This window comes from Pristiophorus japonicus, chromosome 19 (assembly GCF_044704955.1).
Source record: "Pristiophorus japonicus isolate sPriJap1 chromosome 19, sPriJap1.hap1, whole genome shotgun sequence".
Classification (NCBI taxonomy): Eukaryota; Metazoa; Chordata; class Chondrichthyes; family Pristiophoridae; genus Pristiophorus; species Pristiophorus japonicus.
Genome location: NC_091995.1, coordinates 50,261,099 through 50,276,413, shown reverse-complemented (window position 1 = coordinate 50,276,413; position 15,315 = coordinate 50,261,099). Strand labels below are relative to the sequence as shown.

Sequence of the window (15,315 nt, the reverse complement as noted above, 5' to 3'; positions counted from 1 at the left end):
GATTACTGTGCGGTTTATCAAAGGCTGTTTTCAGCTGTGTGATGGTGGTGCAGTGGTAAGCATGGTTGCCTTCCAAGCAGTTGACCTGGGTTCGATACCCAGCCATCACATTTGTCAATTTATACTTGAGGATGAAATGAACCTCTGGTTGCAAGCAGTTCTTCCAGCAGCAGCTCATGGATTTTGTTGAGCAACCTGTTTTCAAAGGGTCATGTTTGAATGCTTGCAATGCAAAGTCGACGTGTCATCAATGTGTCATAATGTACTGGCGACAGTGCTACCTGAATTAATAGTATGAACTGTCAATCACCATAGACGTCAATGTTGCAGCTGGGCTCAGGCCCTGCAAGTCAAGCAGCAGTGTTTCAAATTCTTTAACAACATCAGTGAGTCATTTCCAGTTAAATTCTGGGGAATTGCTCCCTGAGAGGGCAGAGGCAGACAAAATGGGAAGAATGTTGAAGAATACCCAGTTGACACTTGACATACATTGTGTGAATCTGGAATTCATTTAATTGTGAGCAAAATATTGCAATTTTTAGCTGGTTCCTTCGATGCCTTCTTTTATCTGTCTATCTTGCATTACATGTGATATTACCTTTCATCAAATCTGTCGAGTTGCATCAGAAGGAACAAAAACGGCTTCAGAAAAAGCTGCAGGATTACTGTGCGGTTTATCAATGGTTGTTTTCAGCTGTGTGATGGTGGTGCAGTGGTAAGCATGGTTGCCTTCCAAGCAGTTGACCTGGGTTCGATTCCCAGCCATCACATTTGTCAATTTCTACTTGAGAATGAAATGAACCTCTGATGACTCTGGTTGCAAGCAGTTCTTCCAGCCGCAGCTCATGGATTTTGTTGAGCAACCTGTTTTCAAAGGGTCATGTTTGAATGCTTGCAATGCAAAATCAATGTGTCATAATGTACTGGCGACAGTGCTACCTGAACTCACAGTATGAGCTGTCAATCACCATAGACGTCAATGTTGCAGCTGGGTTCAGGCCCTGCAAGTCAAGCAGCAGTATTTCAAATTCCTCAACAACATCAGTGAGTCATTTCCAGTTAAATTCTGGGGATTTGCTCCCTGAGAGGGCAGAGGCAGACAAAATGGAAAGAATGTTGAAGAATACCCAGTTGACACTTGACATACATTGTGTGAACCTGGAATTCATTTAATTGTGAGCAAAATATTGCAATTTTTAGCTGGTTCCTTCGATGCCTTCTTTTATCTGTCTATCTTGCATTACATGTGATGTTACCTTTCATCAAATCTGTCGAGTTGCATCAGAAGGAACAAAAACGGCTTCAGAAAAAGCTGCAGGATTACTGTGCGGTTTATCAAACGCTGTTTTCAGCTGTGTTATGGTGGTGCAGTGGTAAGCATGGTTGCCTTCCAAGCAGTTGACTTGGGTTCGATTCCCAGCCATCACATTTGTCAATTTATACTTGAGGATGAAATGAACCTCTCGTTGCAAGCAGTTTTTCCAGCAGCAGTTCATGGATTTTGTTGAGCAACATGTTTTCAAAGGGTCATGTTTGAATGCTTGCAATGCAAAGTCGACGTGTCATCAATGTGTCATAATGTACTGGCGACAGTGCAACCTGAATTCATAGTATGAACTGTCAATCACCATAGACGTCAATGTTGCAGCTGGGCTCAGGCCCTGCAAGTCAAGCAGCAGTATTTCAAATTCCTCAACAATATCAGTGAGTCATTTCCAGTTAAATTATGGGGATTTGCTCCCTGAGAGGGCAGAGGCAGACAAAATGGGAAGAATGTTGAAGAATACCCAGTTGACACTTGACATACATTGTGTGAATCTGGAATTCATTTAATTGTGAGCAAAATATTGCAATTTTTAGCTGGTTCCTTCGATGCCTTCTTTTATCTGTCTATCTTGCATTACATGTGATATTACCTTTCATCAAATCTGTCGAGTTGCATCAGAAGGAACAAAAACGGCTTCAGAAAAAGCTGCAGGATTACTGTGCGGTTTATCAAAGGCTGTTTTCAGCTGTGTGATGGTGGTGCAGTGGTAAGCATGGTTGCCTTCCAAGCAGTTGACCTGGGTTTGATTCCCAGCCATCACATTTGTCAATTTATGCTTGAGGATGAAATGAACCTCTGGTTGCAAGCAGTTCTTCCAGCAGCAGCTCATGGATTTTGTTGAGCAACCTGTTTTCAAAGGGTCATGTTTGAATGCTTGCAATGCAAAGTCGACGTGTCATCAATGTGTCATAATGTACTGGCGACAGTGCAACCTGAATTCATAGTATGAACTGTCAATCACCATAGACGTCAATGTTGCAGCTGGGCTCAGGCCCTGCAAGTCACGCAGCAGTATTTCAAATTCCTCAACAACATCAGTGAGTCATTTCCAGTTAAATTATGGGGATTTGCTCCCTGAGAGGGCAGAGGCAGACAAAATGGGAAGAATGTTGAAGAATACCCAGTTAACACTTGACATACATTGTGTGAATCTGGAATTCATTTAATTGTGAGCAAAATATTGCAATTTTTAGCTGGTTCCTTCGATGCCTTCTTTTATCTGTCTATCTTGCATTACATGTGATATTACCTTTCATCAAATCTGTCGAGTTGCATCAGAAGGAACAAAAACGGCTTCAGAAAAAGCTGCAGGATTACTGTGCGGTTTATCAAAGGCTGTTTTCAGCTGTGTGATGGTGGTGCAGTGGTAAGCATGGTTGCCTTCCAAGCAGTTGACCTGGGTTTGATTCCCAGCCATCACATTTGTCAATTTATACTTGAGGATGAAATGAACCTCTGGTTGCAAGCAGTTCTTACAGCAGCAGCTCATGGATTTTGTTGAGCAACCTGTTTTCAAAGGGTCATGTTTGAATGCTTGCAATGCAAATTCGACGTGTCATCAATGTGTCATAATGTACTGCCGACAGTGCTACCTGAATTCATAGTATGAACTGTCAATCACCATAGACGTCAATGTTGCAGCTGGGCTCAGGCCCTGCAAGTCAAGCAGCAGTGTTTCAAATTCTTTGACAACATCAGTGAGTCATTTCCAGTTAAATTCTGGGGAATTGCTCCCTGAGAGGGCAGAGGCAGACAAAATTGAAAGAATGTTGAAGAATACCCAGTTGACACTTGACATACATTGTGTGAATCTGGAATTCATTTAATTGTGAGCAAAATATTGCAATTTTTAGCTGGTTCCTTCGATGCCTTCTTTTATCTGTCTATCTTGCATTACATGTGATGTTACCTTTCATCAAATCTGTCGAGTTGCATCAGAAGGAACAAAAACGGCTTCAGAAAAAGCTGCAGGATTACTGTGCGGTTTATCAAAGGTTGTTTTCAGCTGTGTGATGGTGGTGCAGTGGTAAGCATGGTTGCCTTCTAAGCAGTTGACCTGCGTTCGATTCCCAGCCATCGCATTTGTCAATTTCTACTTGAGAATGAAATGAACCTCTGATGACTCTGGTTGCAAGCAGTTCTTACAGCCGCAGCTCATGGATTTTGTTGAGCAACCTGTTTTCAAAGGGTCATGTTTGAATGCTTGCAATGCAAAATCAATGTGTCATCAATGTGTCATAATGTACTGGCGACAGTGCTACCTGAATTCATAGTATGAGCTGTCAATCACCATAGACGTAAATGTTGCAGCTGGGCTCAGGCCCTGCAAGTCAAGCAGCAGTATTTCAAATTCCTCAACATCAGTGAGTCATTTCCAGTTAAATTCTGGGGATTTGCTCCCTGAGAGGGCAGAGGCAGACAAAATGGAAAGAATGTTGAAGAATACCCAGTTGACACTTGACATACATTGTGTGAATCTGGAATTCATTTAATTGTGAGCAAAATATTGCAATTTTTAGCTGGTTCCTTCGATGCTTTCTTTTATCTGTCTATCTTGCATTACATGTGATGTTACCTTTCATCAAATCTGTCGAGTTGCATCAGAAGGAACAAAAACGGCTTCAGAAAAAGCTGCAGGATTACTCTGTGGTTTATCAAAGGCTGTTTTCAGCTGTGTGATGGTGGTGCAGTGGTAAGCATGGTTGCCTTCCAAGCAGTTGACCTGGGTTCGATTCCCAGCCATCACATTTGTCAATTTCTACTTGAGAATGAAATGAACCTCTGATGACTCTGGTTGCAAGCAGTTCTTCCAGTCGCAGCTCATGGATTTTGTTGAGCAACCTGTTTTGAAAGGGTCATGTTTGAATGCTTGCAATGCAAAGTCAATGTGTCATAATGTACTGGCGACAGTGCTACCTGAATTCATAGTATGAGCTGTCAATCACCATAGACGTCAATGTTGCAGCTGGGCTCAGGCCCTGCAAGTCAAGCAGCAGTATTTCAAATTCCTCAACATCAGTGAGTCATTTCCAGTTAAATTCTGGGGATTTGCTCCCTGAGAGGGCAGAGGCAGACAAAATGGAAAGAATGTTGAAGAATACCCAGTTGACACTTGACATACATTGTGTGAATCTGGAATTCATTTAATTGTGAGCAAAATATTGCAATTTTTAGCTGGTTCCTTCGATGCCTTCTTTTATCTGTCTATCTTGCATTACATGTGATGTTACCTTTCATCAAATCTGTCGAGTTGCATCAGAAGGAACAAAAACGGCTTCAGAAAAAGCTGCAGGATTACTGTGCGGTTTATATAAGTTAGCTTTCATCTGTGTGATGGTGGTGCAGTGGTAAGCATGGTTGCCTTCCAATCAGTTGACCTGGGTTCGATTCCCAGCCATCACATTTGTCAATTTCTACTTGAGAATGAAATGAACCTCTGATGACTCTGGTTGCAAGGAGTTCTTCCAGCTGCAGCTCATGGATTTTGTTGAGCAACCTGTTTTCAAAGGGTCATGTTTGAATGTTTGCAATGCAAAGTCGACGTGTCATCAATGTGTCATAATGTACTGGCGACAGTGCTACCTGAATTCATAGTATGAACTGTCAATCACCACAGACGTCAATGTTGCAGCTGGGCTCAGGCCCTGCAAGTCAAGCAGCAGTATTTCAAATTCCTCAACATCAGTGAGTCATTTCCAGTTAAATTCTGGGGATTTGCTCCCTGACAGGGCAGAGGCAGACAAAATGGGAAGAATGTTGAAGAATACCCAGTTGACACTTGACATACATTGTGTGAATCTGGAATTCATTTAATTGTGAGCAAAATATTGCAATTTTTAGCTGGTTCCTTCGATGCTTTCTTTTATCTGTCTATCTTGCATTACATGTGATGTTACCTTTCATCAAATCTGTCGAGTTGCATCAGAAGGAACAAAAACGGCTTCAGAAAAAGCTGCAGGATTACTCTGCGGTTTATCAAATCTTGCTTTCAGTTGTTTGATGGTGGTGCAGTGGTAAGCATTGTTGCCTTTCAAGCAGTTGACCTGGGTTCGATTCCCAGCCATCACATTTGTCAATTTCTACTTGTGGTTGAAATGGACTTCTGATGACTCTGGTTGCAAGCAGTTCTTCCAGCAGCAGCTCATAGATTTTGTTGAGCAACCTGTTTTCAAAGGGTCCTGTTTGAATGCTTGCAATGCAAAGTCAATGTGTCATAATGTACTGGCTACAGTGCTACCTGAATTCATAGTATGAGCTGTCAATCACCATAGACGTCAATGTTGCAGCTGGGCTCAGGCCTTGCAAGTCAAGCAGCAGTATTTCAAATTCCTCAACATCAGTGAGTCATTTCCAGTTAAATTCTGGGGATTTGCTCCCTGAGAGGGCAGAGGCAGACAAAATGGAAAGAATGTTGAAGAATACCCAGTTGACACTTGACATACATTGTGTGAATCTGGAATTCATTTAATTGTGAGCAAAATATTGCAATTTTTAGCTGGTTCCTTCGATGCTTTCTTTTATCTGTCTATCTTGCATTACATGTGATGTTACCTTTCATCAAATCTGTCGAGTTGCATCAGAAGGAACAAAAACGGCTTCAGAAAAAGCTGCAGGATTACTCTGTGGTTTATCAAAGGCTGTTTTCAGCTGTGTGATGGTGGTGCAGTGGTAAGCATGGTTGCCTTCCAAGCAGTTGACCTGGGTTCGATTCCCAGCCATCACATTTGTCAATTTCTAGTTGTGGATGAAATGGACTTCTGATGACTCTGGTTGCAAGCAGTTCTTCCAGCAGCAGCTCATGGATTTTGTTGAGCAACCTGTTTTCAAAGGGTCCTGTTTGAATGCTTGCAATGCAAAGTCAATGTGTCATAATGTACTGGCGACAGTGCGACCTGAATTCATCGTGTGAGCTGTCAATCACCATAGATGTCAATGTTGCAGCTGGGCTCAGTCCCTGCAAGTCAAGCAGCAGTATTTCAAATTCCTCAACAACATCAGTGAGTCATTTCCAGTTAAATTCTGGGGATTTGCTCCCTGAGAGGGCAGAGGCAGACAAAATGGGAAGAATGTTGAAGAATACCCAGTTGACACTTGACATACATTGTGTGAATCTGGAATTCATTTAATTGTGAGCAAAATATTGCAATTTTTAGCTGGTTCCTTCGATGCCTTCTTTTATCTGTCTATCTTGCATTACATGTGATGTTACCTTTCATCAAATCTGTCGAGTTGCATCAGAAGGAACAAAAACGGCTTCAGAAAAAGCTGCAGGATTACTGTGCGGTTTATCAAAGTTAGTTTTCAGCTGTGTGATGGTGGTGCAGTGGTAAGCATGGTTGCCTTCCAAGCAGTTGACCTGGGTTCAATTCCCAGCCATCACATTTGTCAATTTCTACTTGAGAATGAAATGAACCTCTGATGACTCTGGTTGCAAGTAGTTCTTCCAGCCGCAACTCATGGATTTTGTTGAGCAACCGGTTTTCAAAGGGTCATGTTTGAATGTTTGCAATGCAAAGTCAATGTGTCATAATGTACTGGCGACAGTGCTGCCTGAATTCATTGTATGAACTGTCAATCACCATAGACGTCAATGTTGCAGCTGGGCTCAGGCCCTGCAAGTCAAGCAGCATTATTTCAAATTCCTCAACATCAGTGAGTCATTTCCAGTTAAATTCTGGGGATTTGCTCCCTGACAGGGCAGAGGCAGACAAAATGGGAAGAATGTTGAAGAATACCCAGTTGACACTTGACATACATTGTGTGAATCTGGAATTCATTTAATTGTGAGCAAAATATTGCAATTTTTAGCTGGTTCCTTCGATGCCTTCTTTTGTCTGTCTATCTTGCATTACATGTGATGTTCCCTTTCATCAAATCTGTCGAGTTGCATCAGAAGGAACAAAAACGGCTTCAGAAAAAGCTGCAGGATTACTGTGCGGTTTATCAAAGTTAGTTTTCAGCTGTGTGATGGTGGTGCAGTGGTAAGCATGGTTGCCTTCCAAGCAGTTGGCCTGGGTTCGATTCCCAGCCATCACATTTGTCAATTTCTACTTGAGAATGAAATGAACCTCTGGTTGCAAGGAGTTCTTCCAGCCGCAGCTCATGGATTTTGTTGAGCAACCTGTTTTCAAAGGGTCATGTTTGAATGTTTGCAATGCAAAGTCGACGTGTCATCAATGTGTCATAATGTACTGGCGCCAGTGCTACCTGAATTCATAGTATGAACTGTCAATCACCATAGACGTCAATGTTGCAGCTGGGCTCAGGCCCTGCAAGTCAAGCAGCAGTGTTTCAAATTCTTTAACAACATCAGTGAGTCATTTCCAGTTAAATTCTGGGGAATTGCTCCCTGAGAGGGCAGAGGCAGACAAAATGGGAAGAATGTTGAAGAATACCCAGTTGACACTTGACATACATTGTGTGAATCTGGAATTCATTTAATTGTGAGCAAAATATTGCAATTTTTAGCTGGTTCCTTCGATGCCTTCTTTTATCTGTCTATCTTGCATTACATGTGATGTTACCTTTCATCAAATCTGTCGAGTTGCATCAGAAGGAACAAAAACGGCTTCAGAAAAAGCTGCAGGATTACTGTGCGGTTTATCAAAGTTAGTTTTCAGCTGTGTGATGGTGGTGCAGTGGTAAGCATGGTTGCCTTCCAAGCAGTTGATCTGGGTTCGATTCCCAGCCATCACATTTGTCAATTTCTACTTGTGGATGAAATGGACTTCTGATGACTCTGGTTGCAAGCAGTTCTTCCAGCAGCAGCTCATGGATTTTGTTGAGCAACCTGTTTTCAAAGGGTCCTGTTTGAATGCTTGCAATGCAAAGTCAATGTGTCATAATGTACTGGCGACAGTGCTGCCTGAATTCATAGTATGAGCTGTCAATCACCATAGACGTAAATGTTGCAGCTGGGCTCAGGCCCTGCAAGTCAAGCAGCAGTATTTCAAATTCCTCAACATCAGTGAGTCATTTCCAGTTAAATTCTGGGGATTTGCTCCCTGAGAGGGCAGAGGCAGACAAAATGGAAAGAATGTTGAAGAATACCCAGTTGACACTTGACATACATTGTGTGAATCTGGAATTCATTTAATTGTGAGCAAAATATTGCAATTTTTAGCTGGTTCCTTCGATGCTTTCTTTTATCTGTCTATCTTGCATTGCATGTGATGTTACCTTTCATCAAATCTGTCGAGTTGCATCAGAAGGAACAAAAACGGCTTCAGAAAAAGCTGCAGGATTACTGTGCGGTTTATCAAAGGTTGTTTTCAGCTGTGTGATGGTGGTGCAGTGGTAAGCATGGTTGCTTTCCAAGCAGTTGATCTGGGTTCGATTCCCAGCCATCGCATTTGTCAATTTCTACTTGTGGATGAAATGGACTTCTGATTACTCTGGTTGCAAGCAGTTCTTCCAGCAGCTCATGGATTTTGTTGAGCAACCTGTTTTCAAAGGGTCCTGTTTGAATGCTTGCAATGCAAAGTCAATGTGTCATAATGTACTGGCGACAGTGCTACCTAAATTCATAGTATGAGCTGTCAATCACCATAGATGTCAATGTTGCAGCTGGGCTCAGGCCCTGCAAGTCAAGCAGCAGTGTTTCAAATTCTTCAACAACATCAGTGAGTCATTTCCAGTTAAATTCTGGGGAATTGCTCCTTGAGAGGGCAGAGGCAGACAAAATGGGAAGAATGTTGCAGAATACCCAGTTGACACTTGACATACATTGTGTGAATCTGGAATTCATTTAATTGTGAGCAAAATATTGCAATTTTTAGCTGGTTCCTTCGATGCTTTCTTTTATCTGTCTATCTTGCATTACATGTGATGTTACCTTTCATCAAATCTGTCGAGTTGCATCAGAAGGAACAAAAACAGCTTCAGGAAAAGCTGCAAGATTACTGTGCGGTTTATCAAATCTTGCTTTCAGTTGTTTGATGGTGGTGCAGTGGTAAGCATGGTTGCCTTCTAAGCAGTTGACCTGGGTTCGATTCCCAGCCATCACATTTGTCAATTTCCACTTGTGGATGAAATGGACTTCTGATGACTCTGGTTGCAAGCAGTTCTTCCAGCCGCAGCTCATGGATTTTGTTGAGCAACTTGTTTTCAACGGGTCCTGTTTGAATGCTTGCAATGCAAAGTCAATGTGTCAAAATGTACTGGCGACAGTGCTACCTGAATTCATAGTATGAGCTGTCAATCACCATAGACGTAAATGTTGCAGCTGGGCTCAGGCCCTTGCAAGTCAAGCAGCAGTATTTCAAATTCCTCTACATCAGTGAGTCATTTCCAGTTAAATTCTGGGGATTTGCTCCCTGACAGGGCAGAGGCAGACAAAATGGGAAGAATGTTGAAGAATACCCAGTTGACACTTGACATACATTGTGTGAATCTGGAATTCATTTAATTGTGAGCAAAATATTGCAATTTTTAGCTGGTTCCTTCGATGCCTTCTTTTATCTGTCTATCTTGCATTACATGTGATGTTACCTTTCATCAAATCTGTCGAGTTGCATCAGAAGGAACAAAAACGGCTTCAGAAAAAGCTGCAGGATTACTGTGCGGTTTATCAAAGGCTGTTTTCAGCTGTGTGATGGTGGTGCAGTGGTAAGCATGGTTGCCTTCCAAGCAGTTGACCTGGGTTCGATTCCCAGCCATCACATTTGTCAATTTCTACTTGTGGATGAAATGGACTTCTGATGACTCTGGTTGCAAGCAGTTCTTCCAGCAGCAGCTCATTGATTTTGTTGAGCAACCTGTTTTCAAAGGGTCCTGTTTGAATGCTTGCAATGCAAAGTCAATGTGTCATAATGTGCTGGCGACAGTGCGACCTGAATTCATCGTGTGAGCTGTCAATCACCATCGATGTCAATGTTGCAGCTGGGCTCAGTCCCTGCAAGTCAAGCAGCAGTATTTCAAATTCCTCAACAACATCAGTGAGTCATTTCCAGTTAAATTCTGGGGATTTGCTCCCTGAGAGGGCAGAGGCAGACAAAATGGGAAGAATGTTGAAGAATACCCAGTTGACACTTGACATACATTGTGTGAATCTGGAATTCATTTAATTGTGAGCAAAATATTGCAATTTTTAGCTGGTTCCTTCGATGCCTTCTTTTATCTGTCTATCTTGCATTACATGTGATGTTACCTTTCATCAAATCTGTCGAGTTGCCTCAGAAGGAACAAAAACGGCTTCAGAAAAAGCTGCAGGATTACTGTGCGGTTTATCAAAGTTGGTTTTCAGCTGTGTGATGGTGGTGCAGTGGTAAGCATGGTTGCCTTCCAAGCAGTTGACCTGGGTTCGATTCCCAGCCATCACATTTGTCAATTTCTACTTGAGAATGAAATGAACCTCTGATGACTCTGGTTGCAAGTAGTTCTTCCAGCTGCAACTCATGGATTTTGTTGAGCAACCGGTTTTCAAAGGGTCATGTTTGAATGTTTGCAATGCAAAGTCGACGTGTCATCAATGTGTCATAATGTACTGGCGACAGTGCTGCCTGAATTCATTGTATGAACTGTCAATCACCATAGACGTCAATGTTGCAGCTGGGCTCAGGCCCTGCAAGTCAAGCAGCAGTATTTCAAATTCCTCAACATCAGTGAGTCATTTCCAGTTAAATTCTGGGGATTTGCTCCCTGACAGGGCAGAGGCAGACAAAATGGGAAGAATGTTGAAGAATACCCAGTTGACACTTGACATACATTGTGTGAATCTGGAATTCATTTAATTGTGAGCAAAATATTGCAATTTTTAGCTGGTTCCTTCGATGCCTTCTTTTGTCTGTCTATCTTGCATTACATGTGATGTTCCCTTTCATCAAATCTGTCGAGTTGCATCAGAAGGAACAAAAACGGCTTCAGAAAAAGCTGCAGGATTACTGTGCGGTTTATCAAAGTTAGTTTTCAGCTGTGTGATGGTGGTGCAGTGGTAAGCATGGTTGCCTTCCAAGCAGTTGACCTGGGTTTGATTCCCAGCCATCACATTTGTCAATTTCTACTTGAGAATGGAATGAACCTCTGATGACTCTGGTTGCAAGCAGTTCTTCCAGCCGCAGCTCATCGATTTTGTTGAGCAACCTGTTTTCAAAGGGTCATGTTTGAATGCTTGCAATGGAAAGTCAATGTGTCATAATGTACTGGCGACAGTGCTACCTGAATTCATAGTATGAGCTGTCAATCACCATAGACGTAAATGTTGCAGCTGGGCTCAGGCCCTGCAAGTCAAGCAGCAGTATTTCAAATTCCTCAACATCAGTGAGTCATTTCCAGTTAAATTCTGGGGATTTGCTCCCTGAGAGGGCAGAGGCAGACAAAATGGGAAGAATGTTGAAGAATACCCAGTTGACACTTGACATACATTGTGTGAATCTGGAATTCATTTAATTGTGAGCAAAATATTGCAATTTTTAGCTGGTTCCTTCGATGCCTTCTTTTATCTGTCTATCTTGCATTACATGTGATGTTACCTTTCATCAAATCTGTCGAGTTGCATCAGAAGGAACAAAAACGGCTTCAGAAAAAGCTGCAGGATTACTGTGCGGTTTATCAAAGTTAGTTTTCAGCTGTGTGATGGTGGTGCAGTGGTAAGCATGGTTGCCTTCCAAGCAGTTGGCCTGGGTTCGATTCCCAGCCATCACATTTGTCAATTTCTACTTGAGAATGAAATGAACCTCTGGTTGCAAGGAGTTCTTCCAGCCGCAGCTCATGGATTTTGTTGAGCAACCTGTTTTCAAAGGGTCATGTTTGAATGTTTGCAATGCAAAGTCGACGTGTCATCAATGTGTCATAATGTACTGGCGCCAGTGCGACCTGAATTCATAGTATGAACTGTCAATCACCATAGACGTCAATGTTGCAGCTGGGCTCAGGCCCTGCAAGTCAAGCAGCAGTGTTTCAAATTCTTTAACAACATCAGTGAGGTATTTCCAGTTAAATTCTGGGGAATTGCTCCCTGAGAGGGCAGAGGCAGACAAGATGGGAAGAATGTTGAAGAATACCCAGTTGACACTTGACATACATTGTGTGAATCTGGAATTCATTTAATTGTGAGCAAAATATTGCAATTTTTAGCTGGTTCCTTCGATGCCTTCTTTTATCTGTCTATCTTGCATTACATGTGATGTTACCTTTCATCAAATCTGTCGAGTTGCATCAGAAGGAACAAAAACGGCTTCAGAAAAAGCTGCAGGATTACTGTGCGGTTTATCAAAGTTAGTTTTCAGCTGTGTGATGGTGGTGCAGTGGTAAGCATGGTTGCCTTCCAAGCAGTTGACCTGGGTTCGATTCCCAGCCATCACATTTGTCAATTTCTACTTGTGGATGAAATGGACTTCTGATGACTCTGGTTGCAAGCAGTTCTTCCAGCAGCAGCTCATGGATTTTGTTGAGCAACCTGTTTTCAAAGGGTCCTGTTTGAATGCTTGCAATGCAAAGTCAATGTGTCATAATGTACTGGCGACAGTGCTGCCTGAATTCATAGTATGAGCTGTCAATCACCATAGACGTAAATGTTGCAGCTGGGCTCAGGCCCTGCAAGTCAAGCAGCAGTATTTCAAATTCCTCAACATCAGTGAGTCATTTCCAGTTAAATTCTGGGGATTTGCTCCCTGAGAGGGCAGAGGCAGACAAAATGGAAAGAATGTTGAAGAATACCCAGTTGACACTTGACATACATTGTGTGAATCTGGAATTCATTTAATTGTGAGCAAAATATTGCAATTTTTAGCTGGTTCCTTCGATGCTTTCTTTTATCTGTCTATCTTGCATTGCATGTGATGTTACCTTTCATCAAATCTGTCGAGTTGCATCAGAAGGAACAAAAACGGCTTCAGAAAAAGCTGCAGGATTACTGTGCGGTTTATCAAAGGTTGTTTTCAGCTGTGTGATGGTGGTGCAGTGGTAAGCATGGTTGCCTTCCAAGCAGTTGATCTGGGTTCGATTTCCAGCCATCACATTTGTCAATTTCTACTTGTGGATGAAATGGACTTCTGATGACTCTGGTTGCAAGCAGTTGTTCCAGCAGCTCATGGATTTTGTTGAGCAACCTGTTTTCAAAGGGTCCTGTTTGAATGCTTGCAATGCAAAGTCAATGTGTCATAATGTACTGGCGACAGTGCTACCTGAATTCACAGTATGAGCTGTCAATCACCACAGATGTCAATGTTGCAGCTGGGCTCAGGCCCTGCAAGTCAAGCAGCAGTATTTCAAATTCCTCAACAACATCAGTGAGTCATTTCCAGTTAAATTCTGGGGATTTGCTCCCTGAGAGGGCAGAGGCAGACAAAATGGGAAGAATGTTGAAGAATACCCAGTTGACACTTGACATACATTGTGTGAATCTGGAATTCATTTAATTGTGAGCAAAATATGGCAATTTTTAGCTGGTTCCTTCGATGCTTTCTTTTATCTGTCTATCTTGCATTACATGTGATGTTACCTTTCATCAAATCTGTCGAGTTGCATCAGAAGGAACAAAAACGGCTTCAGAAAAAGCTGCAGGATTACTGTGCGGTTTATCAAAGTTAGTTTTCAGTTGTGTGATGGTGGTGCAGTGGTAAGCATGGTTGCCTTCCAAGCAGTTGACCTGGGTTCGATTCCCATCCATCACATTTGTCAATTTCTACTTGAGAATGAAATGAACCTCTGATGACTCTGGTTGCAAGTAGTTCTTCCAGCCGCAACTCATGGATTTTGTTGAGCAATCTGTTTTCAAAGGGTCATGTTTGAATGTTTGCAATGCAAAGTCGACGTGTCATCAATGTGTCATAATGTACTGGCGACAGTGCTACCTGAATTCATAGTATGAACTGTCAATCACCATAGACGTCAATGTTGCAGCTGGGCTCAGGCCCTGCAAGTCAAGCAGCAGTGTTTCAAATTCTTTAACAACATCAGTGAGTCATTTCCAGTTAAATTCTGGGGAATTGCTCCCTGAGAGGGCAGAGGCAGACAAAATGGGAAGAATGTTGAAGAATACCCAGTTGACACTTGACATACATTGTGTGAATCTGGAATTCATTTAATTGTGAGCAAAATATTGCAATTTTTAGCTGGTTCCTTCGATGCTTTCTTTTATCTGTCTATCTTGCATTACATGTGATGTTACCTTTCATCAAATCTGTCGAGTTGCATCAGAAGGAACAAAAACAGCTTCAGGAAAAGCTGCAAGATTACTGTGCGGTTTATCAAATCTTGCTTTCAGTTGTTTGATGGTGGTGCAGTGGTAAGCATGGTTGCCTTCTAAGCAGTTGACCTGGGTTCGATTCCCAGCCATCACATTTGTCAATTTCTACTTGTGGATGAAATGGACTTCTGATGACTCTGGTTGCAAGCAGTTCTTCCAGCTGCAGCTCATGGATTTTGTTGAGCAACTTGTTTTCAACGGGTCCTGTTTGAATGCTTGCAATGCAAAGTCAATGTGTCAAAATGTACTGGCGACAGTGCTACCTGAATTCATAGTATGAGCTGTCAATCACCATAGACGTAAATGTTGCAGCTGGGCTCAGGCCCTTGCAAGTCAAGCAGCAGTATTTCAAATTCCTCAACATCAGTGAGTCATTTCCAGTTAAATTCTGGGGATTTGCTCCCTGAGAGGGCAGAGGCAGACAAAATGGAAAGAATGTTGAAGAATACCCAGTTGACACTTGACATACATTGTGTGAATCTGGAATTCATTTAATTGTGAGCAAAATATTGCAATTTTTAGCTGGTTCCTTCGATGCTTTCTTTTATCTGTCTATCTTGCATTACATGTGATGTTACCTTTCATCAAATCTGTCGAGTTGCATCAGAAGGAACAAAAACAGCTTCAGGAAAAGCTGCAGGATTACTGTGCGGTTTATCAAAGTTAGTTTTCAGCTGTGTAATGGTGGTGCAGTGGTAAGCATGGTTGCCTTCCAAGCAGTTGACCTGGGTTCGATTCCCAGCCATCACATTTGTCAATTTTGACTTGTGGATGAAATGGACTTCTGATGACTCTGGTTGCA

General features: G+C 42.2%; 23 non-coding genes across 23 annotated transcripts; all 23 read left to right on the top strand.

The window, feature by feature from the left end:
• The first annotated feature begins 38 nt into the window (after positions 1–38).
• trnag-ucc (transfer RNA glycine (anticodon UCC)) lies at positions 39–110 on the top strand. The gene has a single exon. It is a non-coding gene; the product is annotated as a tRNA-Gly (tRNA).
• Positions 111–698: 588 nt separating this feature from the next.
• On the top strand, positions 699–770 carry trnag-ucc (transfer RNA glycine (anticodon UCC)). The gene has a single exon. It is a non-coding gene; the product is annotated as a tRNA-Gly (tRNA).
• A 1,246-nt stretch (positions 771–2,016) lies between these two features.
• trnag-ucc (transfer RNA glycine (anticodon UCC)) lies at positions 2,017–2,088 on the top strand. The gene has a single exon. It is a non-coding gene; the product is annotated as a tRNA-Gly (tRNA).
• A 588-nt stretch (positions 2,089–2,676) lies between these two features.
• Positions 2,677–2,748, top strand: trnag-ucc (transfer RNA glycine (anticodon UCC)). The gene has a single exon. It is a non-coding gene; the product is annotated as a tRNA-Gly (tRNA).
• Positions 2,749–3,336: 588 nt separating this feature from the next.
• On the top strand, positions 3,337–3,408 carry trnar-ucu (transfer RNA arginine (anticodon UCU)). Its single transcript has one exon. It is a non-coding gene; the product is annotated as a tRNA-Arg (tRNA).
• A 594-nt stretch (positions 3,409–4,002) lies between these two features.
• On the top strand, positions 4,003–4,074 carry trnag-ucc (transfer RNA glycine (anticodon UCC)). The gene has a single exon. It is a non-coding gene; the product is annotated as a tRNA-Gly (tRNA).
• A 583-nt stretch (positions 4,075–4,657) lies between these two features.
• trnag-ucc (transfer RNA glycine (anticodon UCC)) lies at positions 4,658–4,729 on the top strand. Its single transcript has one exon. It is a non-coding gene; the product is annotated as a tRNA-Gly (tRNA).
• A 594-nt stretch (positions 4,730–5,323) lies between these two features.
• Positions 5,324–5,395, top strand: trnae-uuc (transfer RNA glutamic acid (anticodon UUC)). The gene has a single exon. It is a non-coding gene; the product is annotated as a tRNA-Glu (tRNA).
• A 583-nt stretch (positions 5,396–5,978) lies between these two features.
• trnag-ucc (transfer RNA glycine (anticodon UCC)) lies at positions 5,979–6,050 on the top strand. Its single transcript has one exon. It is a non-coding gene; the product is annotated as a tRNA-Gly (tRNA).
• Positions 6,051–6,636: 586 nt separating this feature from the next.
• trnag-ucc (transfer RNA glycine (anticodon UCC)) lies at positions 6,637–6,708 on the top strand. The gene has a single exon. It is a non-coding gene; the product is annotated as a tRNA-Gly (tRNA).
• Positions 6,709–7,291: 583 nt separating this feature from the next.
• On the top strand, positions 7,292–7,363 carry trnag-ucc (transfer RNA glycine (anticodon UCC)). The gene has a single exon. It is a non-coding gene; the product is annotated as a tRNA-Gly (tRNA).
• Positions 7,364–7,951: 588 nt separating this feature from the next.
• On the top strand, positions 7,952–8,023 carry trnag-ucc (transfer RNA glycine (anticodon UCC)). Its single transcript has one exon. It is a non-coding gene; the product is annotated as a tRNA-Gly (tRNA).
• A 583-nt stretch (positions 8,024–8,606) lies between these two features.
• On the top strand, positions 8,607–8,678 carry trnag-ucc (transfer RNA glycine (anticodon UCC)). The gene has a single exon. It is a non-coding gene; the product is annotated as a tRNA-Gly (tRNA).
• A 583-nt stretch (positions 8,679–9,261) lies between these two features.
• On the top strand, positions 9,262–9,333 carry trnar-ucu (transfer RNA arginine (anticodon UCU)). Its single transcript has one exon. It is a non-coding gene; the product is annotated as a tRNA-Arg (tRNA).
• Positions 9,334–9,917: 584 nt separating this feature from the next.
• Positions 9,918–9,989, top strand: trnag-ucc (transfer RNA glycine (anticodon UCC)). The gene has a single exon. It is a non-coding gene; the product is annotated as a tRNA-Gly (tRNA).
• Positions 9,990–10,575: 586 nt separating this feature from the next.
• Positions 10,576–10,647, top strand: trnag-ucc (transfer RNA glycine (anticodon UCC)). The gene has a single exon. It is a non-coding gene; the product is annotated as a tRNA-Gly (tRNA).
• A 594-nt stretch (positions 10,648–11,241) lies between these two features.
• Positions 11,242–11,313, top strand: trnag-ucc (transfer RNA glycine (anticodon UCC)). The gene has a single exon. It is a non-coding gene; the product is annotated as a tRNA-Gly (tRNA).
• A 583-nt stretch (positions 11,314–11,896) lies between these two features.
• On the top strand, positions 11,897–11,968 carry trnag-ucc (transfer RNA glycine (anticodon UCC)). The gene has a single exon. It is a non-coding gene; the product is annotated as a tRNA-Gly (tRNA).
• A 588-nt stretch (positions 11,969–12,556) lies between these two features.
• trnag-ucc (transfer RNA glycine (anticodon UCC)) lies at positions 12,557–12,628 on the top strand. The gene has a single exon. It is a non-coding gene; the product is annotated as a tRNA-Gly (tRNA).
• Positions 12,629–13,211: 583 nt separating this feature from the next.
• trnag-ucc (transfer RNA glycine (anticodon UCC)) lies at positions 13,212–13,283 on the top strand. Its single transcript has one exon. It is a non-coding gene; the product is annotated as a tRNA-Gly (tRNA).
• Positions 13,284–13,866: 583 nt separating this feature from the next.
• Positions 13,867–13,938, top strand: trnag-ucc (transfer RNA glycine (anticodon UCC)). The gene has a single exon. It is a non-coding gene; the product is annotated as a tRNA-Gly (tRNA).
• A 597-nt stretch (positions 13,939–14,535) lies between these two features.
• trnar-ucu (transfer RNA arginine (anticodon UCU)) lies at positions 14,536–14,607 on the top strand. Its single transcript has one exon. It is a non-coding gene; the product is annotated as a tRNA-Arg (tRNA).
• Positions 14,608–15,191: 584 nt separating this feature from the next.
• On the top strand, positions 15,192–15,263 carry trnag-ucc (transfer RNA glycine (anticodon UCC)). The gene has a single exon. It is a non-coding gene; the product is annotated as a tRNA-Gly (tRNA).
• The last annotated feature ends 52 nt before the right edge of the window (positions 15,264–15,315 follow it).